The sequence below is a fragment of the Solanum lycopersicum genome, chromosome 12 (genome assembly GCF_036512215.1).
Source record: "Solanum lycopersicum chromosome 12, SLM_r2.1".
In the NCBI taxonomy this organism is placed as follows: Eukaryota; Viridiplantae; Streptophyta; class Magnoliopsida; order Solanales; family Solanaceae; genus Solanum; species Solanum lycopersicum.
In genome coordinates, this window is record NC_090811.1 from 7,389,104 (window position 1) to 7,404,935 (window position 15,832).

Sequence of the window (15,832 nt, forward strand, 5' to 3'; positions counted from 1 at the left end):
AATTAACTACTATAACGCGTACATCCAATCTTGCAGAGTCCCTATACATCAACATTTTTGAACTCTAAGAACAGGAAAAGTCAAGCAATAATAACCTTCACATATACAAACTTTGCCTAACTAGAGACTCATTAGTTTCCAAAATCGAAGAGGAATGTTTTGAACAACGAAAAGTCGGAATGAAATAAAATCAACCAAAGTAGTGCATGAAGAGAAGAGTACAGAGAAAACGTAAAATCAATCGACCTATATTTATTTACACGAGTCGAGATACAAAACAAAATAGCTCACGAATGAAAATAAATCTCCTATAAGAAATTAAAATTGAGATTTCAAACTAAACCACAAATCATGAACAACAAGATGAAATCATGTAATGAAGTAAAACATCTCGACATCGAATGGTATCAACCCGATTTTAAGCGAATGAAGACGAAAAAAAAGCATTAAGTATAAGCAGACCAATTACATACTGATTTACTATTGTTAGTTAAAAAAATCCCGGAATACCAACATACAAACAACTTATACAGTTGATAATCACATAAAGAGCATTAAAGATGCTTGAACCGAAATTAGCATTACGTTTCAGGGGTCATCAAAATTGGGAACGACAAGCTTTGGACAGTGATTCCTCTACCACAAGATTTAAATATTGATAGCAAGCGAGGAGCTCAAGACTGATTACAAATAGAGATTTTATTGGAACCCAGGATTAGAGAATCATTTGAATTTTTTGAGCGTAAAATGACTATTGCTTCAGAGCTCAACTCCAAAACCCCTTTTTAAGTTATTTTTCTTATATAACCTCAAAATCCAATCTTTTTTTCTCGTCCTCAATCATTGAGAGTAGAATATTATTTATAAGGAAGAAAAGAGCACTTTAGGAGGAAAATTCGTTGGATTTTTGAAAGAAGAGTTTGAATTATCCTTTGCTCCTTTTCGAGATCAATAGTAAGAGGCATGGGAGAGTTGTATCTTTACTCTGAAAATTTTCAAAAGGGAAAAAAATGAACGGGACGCGGCGGCTGCAACTATTGTTAATGTATGCTGGAGAAGAGTCGTCCGATATGGCTGTTGTACGCTGAGTTCTCGCGATTTTTGTTGAGGAAGAAGACGCGAGGGTGGAGCGGGTCGGTGTACACGTTTGTTGTATGTATTTTAAGCGTTGGAAAATAAAGACTGATAGGGTTGGGCTGGGAAATTGAATTGAGTGGGCTGCTAGAATGTTAACTGAAAATCAAATTTCAGTCATTTAAGTTGAAAAATAGGTCTATCTTGGTTATTCAAAAAATTGAATTAAGGACAAAGAGAAAATGTCTAGCATTGCAATAGTAAAATAGTTACATGACTTTTAAATTTAAAACTTATCCACTTATGTTTAATTGGTGAAACCGTCTAAATATTAAATAAGAAAAATTAATATCAATTAATAAGCGAACTTTTTAATCTTAGAAAAATTAGATAATCAACCTTAATTATAAACTAATAACTAAAAGGAAAATTAAGCCAACTTAAAGTAAGCTAATTTAATAAAATCTTTGTGATGATTTTCAAATAATGTGATTATAAAATATATTTATTTATTATTAAAAATGAAAAAAATTATTTAATAAATAACTTGAAAGTTTCTTGAAATTCATAAAACTCATTAATTCAAAGCTACAATAGTCACTACTAAAATAGTTAATTTTTGAATAAATATACTAATCATATACATAATCATATAAGCATATATATTATTATAAAAAATTATAAAAATGACGAAATTACTTAAAATGACTTGGATAATATTTTGAATATTTCAAAGTCCATTATTTCAAATAGTTAAAAATTTAAGAAGCAAAATGACTAATTTATGTTGTAGAGGATCAAAATTGGGTGTCAACAGTGCCTAAGACACTATTTTATGATATTGTTGTATCTTAATATTGAAGTCAATTACTTATTTTAATTTAATATTTTGAGTAATCCAATAAACAAATAAATTAGTTATGTTGCTAAACTCGAATTTACTCCATTCTGAATTAGTTTAATCATTTGACATGAGGATTAATTTAATTAAAAGTATCATCAATTAATATAATAATGAATCAGAAGATTAGTTGTCTAGAATTCAGAAAAATAAGAGTAACACTTTTGATACTAGAAGAGTTTTATGCACATTAAAAATATTTGTTTTCGATTAAGAATGTGATTGCGAATTTTTTTAGAGGAATTAAAAGAAAAAAAAATAAGAATGTGTTGACACACTTTGTCCAAAAATAAAATAATTTCATTAATTTAAAATAAAAACACTTATAGATAAAATTAGATGATGCACTCAAGAGAGGAAGACAATTATGTCTCTCAATGTCAAGATCAAGAATACAGTTATGCATCCGATTTAAAATCAATAAAATTTGAATAATAAAAATGTGAACAAATCATAACATGAAAATAATATATTCAAAAATATTTTAAAATAAGTATAAGTCAATAAAAACGACCATGCTAAAACCACGAGACTCGATAGATGCCTAATACCTTTTCCTCAATCAAAAAAAAAATTTACTAGAATTTCTAGTTCACATGTCATATAAAGAGTTACTTATTTTTTATTAGGGAATAAACAAAAAATTAATTTGACACACTATAACTATAATTCCAAGTGGCGACTTGAAAAATTAAAATAATCTCTTAATAAATATGGTCACTTAAAATAGAAAAATCTTTCACCGTACACGAAAAAAGGGTGTGACATCACTGGCGACTCCATTGGGGATTAATATTTTCCAGATATATTGTGTATAACGACCTAATGTGCTACTTGTTGCTTACTTATTGCTTTGATATTACTGAACTGTATAATAAGTTATTGTCTTCTGTTTTACACTATTCTAAATCTCTAGTGACACTTCACACACATTCACAGGAATGCAGTTTGATATTATTGAACTGTATAATAAGTTATTGTCTTCTGTTGTACACTATTCTAAATCTCTAGTGACACTTCACACACATTCACAGGAATGCAGTTATTCATCATACTTTTAATTGAGATAAAGTTGAAGTGTCTTGACATCCATTGAAGGACTTTTAGTGCACATGTTAGGCGGAGTTAGACCAGTAATGAAGTCGAAAAAGCGATGCTACCGATAATTTGTTCATTCCTAGCTCGAGTGTTTGCTCAATCTATCTAAACACTTATCTGCTTCAGAGTTAAGTATAGTGAAACTAAAATATAGACCTGCTTACTCCTTATTTGAATTAGACTAAGTGACTCTCAATATTGATTGAGGTCTGTCTACGATAGTAGTTCCTCTTTTTGACACACATGTGATATTTATTACATTATTCAAAAGATCTTTGTATATTGATCAATTTTATAGTGATCAATAAAATGAAAAAATTGACATCTAATTATTTTTCAAAATAAAGAAAGAAAGCACATTAAAAAATTTATAAAATAATCAAAGAGAGAGATTAATAATGAAAACAACTATAAAAGAAAAAGTGGACAAATAATTAGAGATAGAGAGAATAATAATAGAAAAACAAAATATAACATAAATTCATAAAATAAAAGTAAACATGCAATAAAGGTTATTATTTCAACAATTCCACCAAATAAAACATTAAATTAGAGTTTTATTCCAATTTAATTGATATTTTTATGGGACAAAGTATTTGCCAATATTAGAAGAGTTTAATTCACATTAGAAATATTTATTTTCGATTAAGAATGTGATTGCGCATTTCTTAGAGTAATTGAAAAAAAAACACAAGAATGTGTTGATATATCTTGTCAAAAAATATAATAACTGCATTAATTTAAAATAAGATCACTTATAGATAAAATTAGATGATGCATTCGAGAGAGAAAGACAATTATGTCTCTCAATGTCAAGATCAAGAATGCAGTTATGCATCCGATTTAAGATCAATAAAATTGAATAACAAAAATGCGAATAAGTCATTAAATGAAAATAATATATTCAAAAATATTTTAAAGTAAGTATAAGTCAATAAAAATGACATGCTAGAATCATTGGACTCGAAGGATGCTTAATATCTTTGCCCTCAATTAGCAAAATTCTTTACCTATATTTCTAGTTCACATGTCATTAAAGAGTTACTTTCTTTTTAATTAGAGAATAAACAAAAAACTGAATTGACACACTATAACCATGATTCCAAGTAGTGACTTCGATTAATTAAAATCATCCCTAAATAAATATAGTCACTTAAATTGAAAAAATCCTTCCAAGTGCACGAAAAAACATCTTTGGCGACTCCACTGGGGACTAACAAGAATTCGAGTTTTATCGTATTGACTTTTACTTGATTTTACTATTATTTTTTGGATATATTGTGTATAACAATTTAATATGCTACTTGTTGTTTATTTATTGATTTGATAATATTGAACTATATAACAAGTTATTGTCTTTTGTTGTACACATTTTTCAATTTCTAGTGACATTTCATCACATTCACAAGTATGCAGTTATTCATCCTATTTTTTATTTAGATCAAGTTGGAATGAAATGAAAAGATTGACATTTAATTATTACTTCAAAATAAAGAGAGAAAACACATTAAAAATTTCATAAAATAATTAAAGATAGAGAGAGTAATAATAGACAACTATAAAAGAAAAAGTGAACAAGTAATTGGAGATACAAAGAATAATAAGGCAGGATGACCGGGTTGACCCTCGTACTTGGCATCGTTTGTAAGTTGGATCATTGTATTTCTGATTTTTCCAACTGAACACTTAAACTCATTCAAACATGATATTTCAAACTCCTTTCTCATCATTTGTGTGTGCGTGTATTACACTCAATTTACGCATAAAATTTCACATCATTTTTTAATGATACATCAGTATTACTATTATTTTTTTATGACACATCAGAAATCAAATATTTAAATATAAATAATATTTTTTAAAAAGGTGCAAATCTCTCTCTCCGTACTCATTTTTCAAATTCCCACTTCATTTTCTTCCTCACCACCCTTTACCCTTTATCCCAAAAAATAAAAATCACCATTTTTCGTCTTTCCCACACTCAAAATTTTCCGTATTGACAAAATGTGAGAGAATATAGTTAGCTCTTACACGTATTTTCGATTTTATTTATTTAGATTTGGTAAAAGATATATCAAAAAAACTTCAAATTGAAAAAAATATAAGTTTATAAGTAAATTCAAGCAATAAATTTTGAAAAAATAAGTTTTAGAAAAATGAATGATATGTATTTTAATAAAATCTTTTTATTATGATTGTGTTAATTGCGTATATGTCAAAAGAGAAGAAAAGAAAATGAATAGGTGGATGAGTGGGAAATTTGGGGCTGAAAAGCAGAAGAAAAAGGTGGGACTGTGCAGAAGAATAATAAGAGAAATGATTGTGGTGGAAATAGGTTGATTTGGTTGAAAAATGAGCTTTTGATTATTTTTTAGAAAAGTGGTGTGTAGAAGAAGATAGATTCTTTTATTTTTTTTTATTATATAATTTTAATAATTTAAAACTTAAAATTTAAAATTAAAAAAGGGAAAATACCCAAGTACCCCTCAACCTATGCCTGAAATTCCAGAGACACACTTATACTATACTAAGGTCCTATTACCCCCTGAACTTATTTAATATGTAATTTTCTATCCCTTTTTAGCCTACGTGGCACTGATTCGAAAAAAAAGTCAACCATCGTTGGGCCCACAAGATAGTGCCACGTAAGCTAAAAAGGGGTAAAAAATTATTAATAAAATAAGTTCAAGGGGGTAATAGGAACTTAGTATAGTATAAGTGTGTCTGAGATTTCGGGCATAGGTTGAGGGGGTACTTGGGCATTATCCCTTTAAAAAATGATGCTGAATTGCCGTAAATGCGTGTGGTCACACTATCTCGCCAAATAAGCTATTTTTAATGTCACATAAGTATGATAAATGGTCAGAGAGGTTTTTAATTTATTGTGTTTTGCTTAGTTTAGGGAACCAGCTGACAAATAGGTAAATACAAGAGTTCAAAATACAAACTAATACAATTATTAGGGTCCAGCAGACCATTACTGCTATTAATAATGGAAAAACAAAATATAACATAAATTTATAAAATAAAAGCAAATATTCAATAAGAGATTACTATTTCAACAACTCTACCAAGTAAGACATAAAATTGGAGTCTCAATCCAATCTAATTGATATTTTTATTGGGCAAAGTATTTACCAACATAATCTCAGAGGAATAGATTCTTATCAGCTCTCTTATGATGTGCAATTAAGGGTGGCGACGGAATCGTTAATTATCGGTTATGACATATTATTCAAAAAAACATGGGAATAAGCAAAAAAGTGAATTGACGCACAATAACTATAATTCCAAGTGGTGACATCGAAAAATTAAAATAATTTCTAAATAAATATGATCACTTAAAATGAAAAATTATTTTACCGTGCATGAAAAAGGGGTATGACATCTTTGACGACTCTGCTGGGGACTAACAAGACTTTGAGTTTTTTTGTATTAACTTTTACTATATTTTTTGGATATATTGTGTATACAATTTAATATTCTACTTGTTGTTTATCTATTGCTTTATAATTATTAAACGGTGTAATAAGTTATTATTTTCGGTTGTACACTTTTTTTCAATCTCTAGTTACACTTCATCACATTCATAAGAATACAGTTATTCAACCTACTTTTAATTGAGATAAAGTTGGAGTGTCTTGACACTCAATGAAGGACTTTTAGTGCACATGTTAAGCAGGATTGAACCACTAATAAAATCAAAGAAAACGATGCTAACAATAATTTTCTCTTTTCTGGCTTGAGTCTTCGCTCTGATAAATCAATCTAGACATTTATCTCAATCAGAGTTAAGTTAAGTGAAACTAAAACATAGACATGCTTGCTACTAGTATGCTACGCTTATTTGCATTTGAATAAGTAGAACTCGACACCTAATCAGATCTGTCTAAGATAATAGTCCCTTTTTTAACAAGTATGTGCAATTTATACGCTATTTAAATTATTTGAAAGGTCTTTATATATTAACAAATTTTATAGTGATTAATGAAATAAAAAAAGATAACATCTAATTATTACTTCAAAATAAAGAGAAAAAACACATTAAAAAATTCATAAAATAATCAGAGATAGAGAGAATAATAATAGGAATAACTATAAAAGAAAAAGTGGACAAGCAATAAGAGATAAAGAGAGTAATAATAGAAAAATAAAATATAACATAAATTTATAAAATAAAAGCAAACATGCAATAAGAGGTTACTATTTCAACAACTCTACCAAGTATGACATTGAATTGGAGTCTTATTCTTATTTAACTGATATTTTTATGAGGCAAAATATTTGCAACATAATCTCAGAAAAGTTCATTCTTGTCAGCTCTCTTATGATATGCAGTCAATAATTTTAATTTTCTAAAGAATTTTTCAATCAACCTACATTCTAATTGATATATGCATGTAAGACTAATATTAGAAAAATAAGAGTAGAACTTTTGAGAAATTAAATTTTAGAAAAATGAATGAGATGTAATTTAACAAAAGTTTTTTATTATTATCATGTTAAAAGTCTATATGTCAAAAGAGAAGAAAAGAAAATGAATAGGGGCAGGGGTGGATGGGTGGGAAATCTGGGCTGAAAAGAAGAGGAAAAAGATGGGACTGGTTTGAAGAAGAATAAGAAGAGAGAAAAGATTGTGCGGCGATAAGTTGGTTTGGTTGAAAAAGGAGTTTTTGATTATTTTTTAGAAAAGTGGTGTGTGGAAGAAGATAGATTCTTTTATTTTTTTTATTAGATAATTTTAATAATTTAAAACTTAAAATTTAAAGTTTAAAAAATGATGCTCGCTTGCCATAAATGCGTGTGGTCACACTCTTTCGCCAAATCAGCTATTTTTAATGTCACATAAGCATGACCAATGGTCAACGAAGTTTTTAATTTATTGTGTTTTGTTTATTTTAGGGGTCCAGATGACAAAGAGGTAAATAGAAGAGTTCAAAATACAAACTGATACAAGTATAAGGGTTCAACAGACCATTACGGCGAATAATAATGGAAAAACAAAATATAACATAAATTCATAAAATAAAAGCAAACATGCAATAAGAAGTTACTATTTCAACAACTCTACCAAGTAAGACATAAAATTGGAGTTTCATTACAATCTAATTTATATTTTTATTGGGCAAAGTATTTGCCAACATAATTTAGAGGAATTGATTCTTGTCAGCTCCCTTATGATGTGCAATTAAAGGTGGCAGCGAAATCGATAATTTCCGGTCATTGGTTCGGTGTAACCCGGTCCAGTACGATATCGGTTAGTCTTGGTATAGATCGATTCTTTCTGGTTCCGGGACAGATAGCAGGACGAAAATCAAGATTTACCAGTATTTCTTGGTTCCGAAAATTACTGGTCCGGTAATATATTTTTTTTAAATATATCTGTTAATAGCCGTTGGGTAGCGGCTAATGGGTCACTCCAACGGCTATTTGAGTAAAATTTCAGCCAATAGAAATCCTACCCCACCACAAACTTTTTTAATAACCTAAAGTTTTAAAAATTAAACTTTAACTCATTTTTTTACTTATAAATATTCTTAAGTTTTATTCTATTAAATCACAAAATCATCTGTTCATCTTGTACTCTCTCAACTCTCTAATCTCTAATTCTCTAATATATAATATCTTAAATTTCGATTTTCGACGGTTATAAAGGTCTACTTTTTTAAGTATATATTTGGTACATTCATTTCAACTTTTATTTTACATTTCATTTATATTTAAATAATTATTTATTTATTTTTTGATTTATTATTTGCATTATATTTTTTCTTATTATATATAATTTCACGTTTAATTTTTTAATATAAATTTCAGTAAAAATATTATTCAAAAAGGCAAGGGAATAAACAAAAAAGTGAATTAAGGCACAATAACTATTATTTCAAGTGGCGACTTCAAAAAAATAAAATAATTTCTAAATAAATATGGTCACTTAAAATGAAAAATTATTTCAGCGTACACGAAAAAGGGGTATGACATCTTTGCCGACTCCGCTGGGGACTAACAAGAATTCAAGTTTTTTTGTATTGACTTTTAATATATTTTTTGGATATATTGTGTATAACAATTTAATGTTCTACTTGTTGCTTATTAATTGCTTTGACATTATTAAACGGTATAATAAGTTATTGTTTTTTGTTGTACACTTTTTTTCAATCTCTAGTGACACTTCATCACATTCAAAGAAATACAATTATTCATCCTACTTTTAATTGAGATAAAGTTGGAGTGTCTTGACACTCAATGAAGGACTTTTAGTGCAAATGTTAAGCAGGATTAAACCACTAATAAAATCAAAGAAAACGATGCTATCGATAATTTTCTCTTTTCTGGCTCTAGTGTCCGCTCTGATAAGTCAATCTAGACACTTATCAAATGTATTTAAGATAATAGTCCCTCTTTTTTACAATTATGTGCAATTTTTGTGCTATTTAAATTATTTTAAAGGTCTTTGTATATTGACCAATTTTATAGTGATCAATAAAATAAAAAAAGATGACATCTAATTATTACTTCAAAATAAAGAGAAAAAACACATTAAAAATTCATAAAATAATCAGAGATAGAGAGAGTAATAATAGGAATAACTATGGAAAAAAAGTGGACAAGTAATTAGATATATAGAGAGTAATAATAGAAAAATAAAATATAACATAAATTTATAAAATAAAAGCAAACATGAAATAAGAGGTTACTATTTCAACAACTCTACCAAGTATAACATTGAATTGGAGTATTATTCCTATTTAACTGATATTTTTATAAAACAAAGTATTTGCCAACATAATCTCAGAGGAGTTCATTCTTTTCAACTCTCTTATGATATGCAGTCATCAATTTTAATTTCCTAAAGAATTTTTCAATCAACCTACGCTCCAATTGATGTATGCATGTAAGACAGTTATTAGAAAATAAGAGTAGAACTTTTAAGAAATAAAGTTTTAGAAAAATGAATGAGATGTATTTTAACAAAAGTTTTTTATTATGATTGTGTTAATGGTCTATATGTCAAAAGAGAAGAAAATAAAATGAATTGGTCAGGGGTGGGTGGGTGGGAAATCTGGGGCTAAAAAGAGGAGGAAAAAGGTGGGGCAGAGTTGAAGAAGAATAAAAAGAGAGAAAAAATTGTTGCGGCGATAGGCTGATTTGGTTGAAAAAAGAGTTTTTTTAATTATCTTTTGGAAAAGCAGTGTGTGGAAGAAGATAGATTCTTTTATTTTTTTTATTATATAATTTTAATAATTTAAAACTTAAAATTTAAAGTTTAAAAAATGATTCTCACTTGCCGTAAATGCGTGTGGTCAGACTCTCTTACCAAATCAGCTATTTTTAATGTCACATAAGCATGGTAAATGGTCACAGAGGTTTTAAATTTATTGTGTTTTGTTTAATTTAAGGGTCCAAATGACAAAGAGATAAATATAAGAGTTCGAAATACAAACTAATACAAGTATAAGGGTCAAGCAGACCATTATAGCGAATAATAATGAAAAGTTAAATATAACATAAAATCATAAAATAAAATCAAACATGCAATAAGAGATTACTATTTAAACAACTCTATCAAGTAAAACATAAAATTGGAGTCTCATTCCAATCTAATTGGTATTTTTATTGGGCAAAGTATTTGCCAACATAATCTCAGAGAAATTGATTCTTGTCAGCTCCCTTATGATGTGCACTTAAGGGTGGCAGCGGAATTGATTATTATCGATTATCGGTCCGGTCCTTCCCAATTTGGTATGATACCGGTTAGTCTTGGTATAGACCATTTCTTTCAGGTCCAGGACAGATATCAGGACGGAAACCGAGATTTACCTGTTTCAAAAATTATCGGTTCGGTCAATTTTTTTTAAAAAAATTATATCCGTTAATAGCCGTTGGGTAAAGTTAGTAGGTTCCTCCAACAGCTATTTGAGTAAAATTTCAGCCAATAGGAATTTTACCCCACCACAAACTTTTTTAATACCCTAAAATTTTAAAAATTAAACTTTAACTCATTTTTTTACTTATAAATGCCCTTAAGTTTCATTCTTTTAAATCACAAAATCATCTATTCATCTTGTACTCTCTCAACTCTCTATTCTCTAATTTCTAATTCTCTAATATATTATATCTTAAATTTTGATGTTGCCTTATTTGGTCTTTGGAAATTAGATTTGAAGCTTCAAAATTCAATTTTCAACTTTTCACGTTCGGCTTTCGACGGTCATAAACGTCTACTTTTTAAGAAGACATTTGGTACATTTGTTTCAACTTTTATTTTACATTTCATTTATATTTAAATAATTATTTATTTATTTTGTGATTTATTATATATTTTTTCGTATTATATATAATCTCACGTTTAATTTTTTAATATAAATTTTGGTAAAAATATTATTAAAAAAGGCAAGGGAATAAACAAAAAAGTGAATTGACGCACAATTACTATAATTCCAAGTGGCGACTTCAAAAAATTAAAATAATTTTTAAATAAATATGGTCACTTAAAATGAAAAATTATTTCAACGTGCACGAAAAAGGGGTATGACATCTTTGGCGACTCCGCTGGGGACTAACAAGAATTCAAATTTTTTAGTATTGACTTTTACTATATTTTTTGGATATATTGTGTATAACAGTTTAATGTTCTACTTGTTGCTTATTAATTGCTTTGATATTATTAAACGATATAATAAATTATTATTTTTGGTTGTATATTTTTTTTTCAATCTCTAGTGACACTTCATCACAATCAAAGGAATACAGTTATTCATCCTACTTTTAATTGAGATAAAGTTGGAGTGTCTTGACACTCAATGAAGGACTTTTAGTGCACATGTTAGGCAGTATTGGACCAGTAATAAAATCAAAGAAAACGATGCTACCGATAATTTTCTCTTTTCTGGCTTTAGTGTCCGCTCTGATAAGTCAATTTAGACACTTATCTCCATCAGAGTTAAGTTTAGTGAAACTAAAACATAGGCATGCTTGCTCCTAATATGATCCACTTATTTGCATTTGAATAAGTGAAACTCGACACCAAATCAGATCTATCTAAGATAATAGCCCCTTATTACAAGCATGTGCAATTTATGTGCTATTTGAATTATTTGAAAGGTCTTTGTATATTGACCAATTTTATAGTGATTAATGAAATAAAAAAGGATGACATCTAATTATTACTTCAAAATAAAGAGAAAAACACATTAAAAAATTCATAAAATAATAAGAGATAGAGAGAATAATAATAGGAATAAATATGAAAAAAAAATGGACAAGTAATTAGATAAAGAGAGAGTAATAATAGAAAAATAAAATATAACATAAATTTATAAAATAAAAGCAAACATGCAATAAGAGGTTAGTATTTCAACAACTCTACCAAGTAAGACATTGAATTGGAGTCTGATTCCTACTTAATTGATATTTTTATGGGGCAAAATGTTTGTCAACATAATCTCAGAGGAGTTGATTCTTGTCAGCTCCCTTATGATATGCAGTCATTAATTTTAGTTTTTTCTAAAGAATTTTTCAATCAACCTACTCTCTAATTGATGTATGCATGTAATACAAATGTTAGAAAAATAAAAGTTGAACTTTTGATACTAGAAGAGTTCTATGCACATTAAAAATATTTATTTTCGATTAAGAAATGTGATTGCGCATTCTTTTGAGTATTTGAAAAAAATAAGAGAATGCGTTGAAACACCTTGTCCAAAAATATAACAATTTCATTAATCTAAAATAAGATCAATTATAAATAAACGTAGATGATGCACTCGAAAGAATAAGACAATTTTGTCTCTAAATTTCAAGATCAAGAATGAAATTACATTATGCATCCGATTTAAGATCAATAAAATTGAATAATAAAAATGGAAAAAAGTAATGACATTCATAAATATTTTAAAGTAAGTATAAGTCAATAATAAAGATCATGCTAGAACTACTTCCAATGATTCATTCATGCGGGGAGCCACAGCAGCTGCAGGTTGTACTCCCGGAATCTGAGGTGCTGGTGCAAAAAACACTGGAGGTGTCTGGCCCTGATCAGATAACCCGCTAAGATAAGTAAGAACCTGATTAATCATCTCTGGGGTAGGCTGGGGTGGTAATTCCTCATCTTGAACCTGCTCATTTTCCCCTTCCGCACCCTCTCTTATTACCTCATCAGTCGGTGGAGGAGTCACTGCTCTATTCCTCGCTAGACCAGGTGTCTGCCCTCTACTTCTAGTGGGCGTCCTCCTGCGACCTCTACCACGGCCTCTTTCCACTGCTCCTCCTCGAGTTACAGTCCCAATGGTTGGCTCAGACGCACCTTGTCTTGCCGGTATTGGTGTTGGCACAGTTGTTGCTCTAGTTCTAACCATCTGCGAAATAGAGTGAGGATGTCAGATACTAATTTGTATCACCTAGATACCAATTGGATCCAAGTAATAGCACGAGAGAAGGAAAGAATGGAGTTTTCCTAAAGTCCTACAGCCTCTTGAAGAAAAGTAAAGGCGTCCCCGTACCGTTCTGCAAGACTCTACAAGACCTGTCCTTGTGTGATGAGATCATTGAACCTAATGCTCTGATACCAAGTTTGTCACGACCCAAAACGAGTTGTGAGTGGCACCCACCCTTAACTTACTGGGTGAGCGAACCAACAATTCTAAACCCCAACATTCACCAATAGTTCAACTATGAATAACAAAATATAATGCGGAAGATCCAAAACTTATTCAATTAAATAGGCTTCTAAAGTTTATCAATTTTTATCCCCAAAATCTAGAAGTCATCACATCAAGAACATCTATCCTCAAATTACCAAACTTAAGAGTATTTAAGAAAACGAAACAAATAAAAAGATGGTCCATGTCCGAAATTCGAAGAGATCAAGACGTGAAGGAGAGAATCCAGCACGAGCTAGGAACAATAGCTCACCCCGAACTCTAATGTGCTGAAGACTTGCTAGAGCTGAGGGAGAGTCGAAGTCGATGGCACGCTTGCTACACTCCACAAAATGACAAGGAAGAAAATACAAGTAGGGGTCAGTACAAGGAACACGTACTGAGTAAGTATCATCGGCTAACTCAAAATAGAAAATAATATATATACTGAATAATAATATAAAATCAACTACAATACTTAACAGGTGACAAGCAACAATCACATGAACCATTGACAACAGCACCATAATAGGTACACCATCAATCACCATATTAGCACACCTATGAGGACTCATGCCTCCACTCCATACTCATTTGGGAATTAGGTTTTTTGAAATTGAATATATTAAGATAATTCAGGATTCCTTTCCTTTAATGTTATTGTGCCGGAATGTGACACTCCGATCTCATATATCGTGTCGAAACGTGACACTCCGATCCCATATGCTGTGTTGGAACGTGACACTCCAATCCAAGAATACCGTGTCGGAACGTGACACTCCGATCCAAGAATCTCATTATTTTATTTCAGTAAGCCTTCTTTATTCAAGGCTTCAGTTTAATAGAGAGGTTTCAAGATTAGAAATCCAATAGTCTCCTTATATTAGACCAACCACAAACCACACAACCAAACATTCAACCACATAATCAAGTATATAGGAGATTTTATAACATCACTCAATACATATCGATCGCTATTAAGAGTTTATCTATCACATAGAATTAAACCATAACCTACCTCCACCGAAGAATCGAAACCAAGCAAGCTACCTCTCCAATGCCTTTACCTTCCTCAGTGCCTGTGAATCTTCTCGATCTGAAGTCTCAGTCGCTTGCTTTCTTCTTTCTTTCCCCCTCTCTCGCTCGTCCTCCACTTCTATTCTTTTTATTTTTCCTCTACAGATTCCTTTTACCCTAATTATCATATAATCAATTTTATAAAAATATATGATAAAAGTAACCCACCATTTATTTCCCTACTATCCACTTTAAACCCCAACTAAATAAATTATTAAACTTAACCCCACTAATTTCATAATTATAAACATGAATAGTCCGTACACCCCTTTAAAAATTTTGCGGAAGTCTGACACCGTGTGGGGTTACGCAGATTGTGACGGTCCGTCGTACTTGTGACGTTCCGTCCTGCAGGTCCGTCACGAAGTTCAGAGAATTAGTCCCAATACTCAGATTTCAAGAGTTGAAGTGTTTTGAAACGAAAACGCTCGACGGACCGTTGTGCCTACAACGGTTCGTCATACTTGCCGTCGAGGGTAGTGAAGGGAGCAGCAGGAGAAATTTCACAAGTATGGGATGACGGAGTCCTTGACGATCCGTCGTGACCACGACGATCCGTCACATGGTCCGTCGACCCAGTAAGTATTTATCAGAAAAAAATTCTACAGCTCAGACCGACTAAATGGGTTGTTACAATTGATTTGGGGTAAGATGGTAACTCAAACTCCATAACATACGTCGCCAACGTATACATGATCGTGCCATAAACCATGATTCCACACCTGGCTCAAGAACGTTTTTAGTGGATCCGTCAATTCAGTTGTGTTGTATACTCCGGCAAAATATATGGTGGCTTTAGCAATGTGGGTATGACGTTGTATCATTATGAGGCTCATAGTGATGGTTGTTGTTTAGAGAAACTCCCAGAAAAGTAATGTATATTTTTTTATTTATTTCTATTATTGCATTCTTAAAATAATAGCTTAAATAATTTTCATCATGATTTATACTATAGTTTATTTGAGTACTTTCTGTGTTCTAGTTCAGTATTTATTACTCCTCCATCTCATTTTATGTGACAACATTTAATCGGACACAGAAT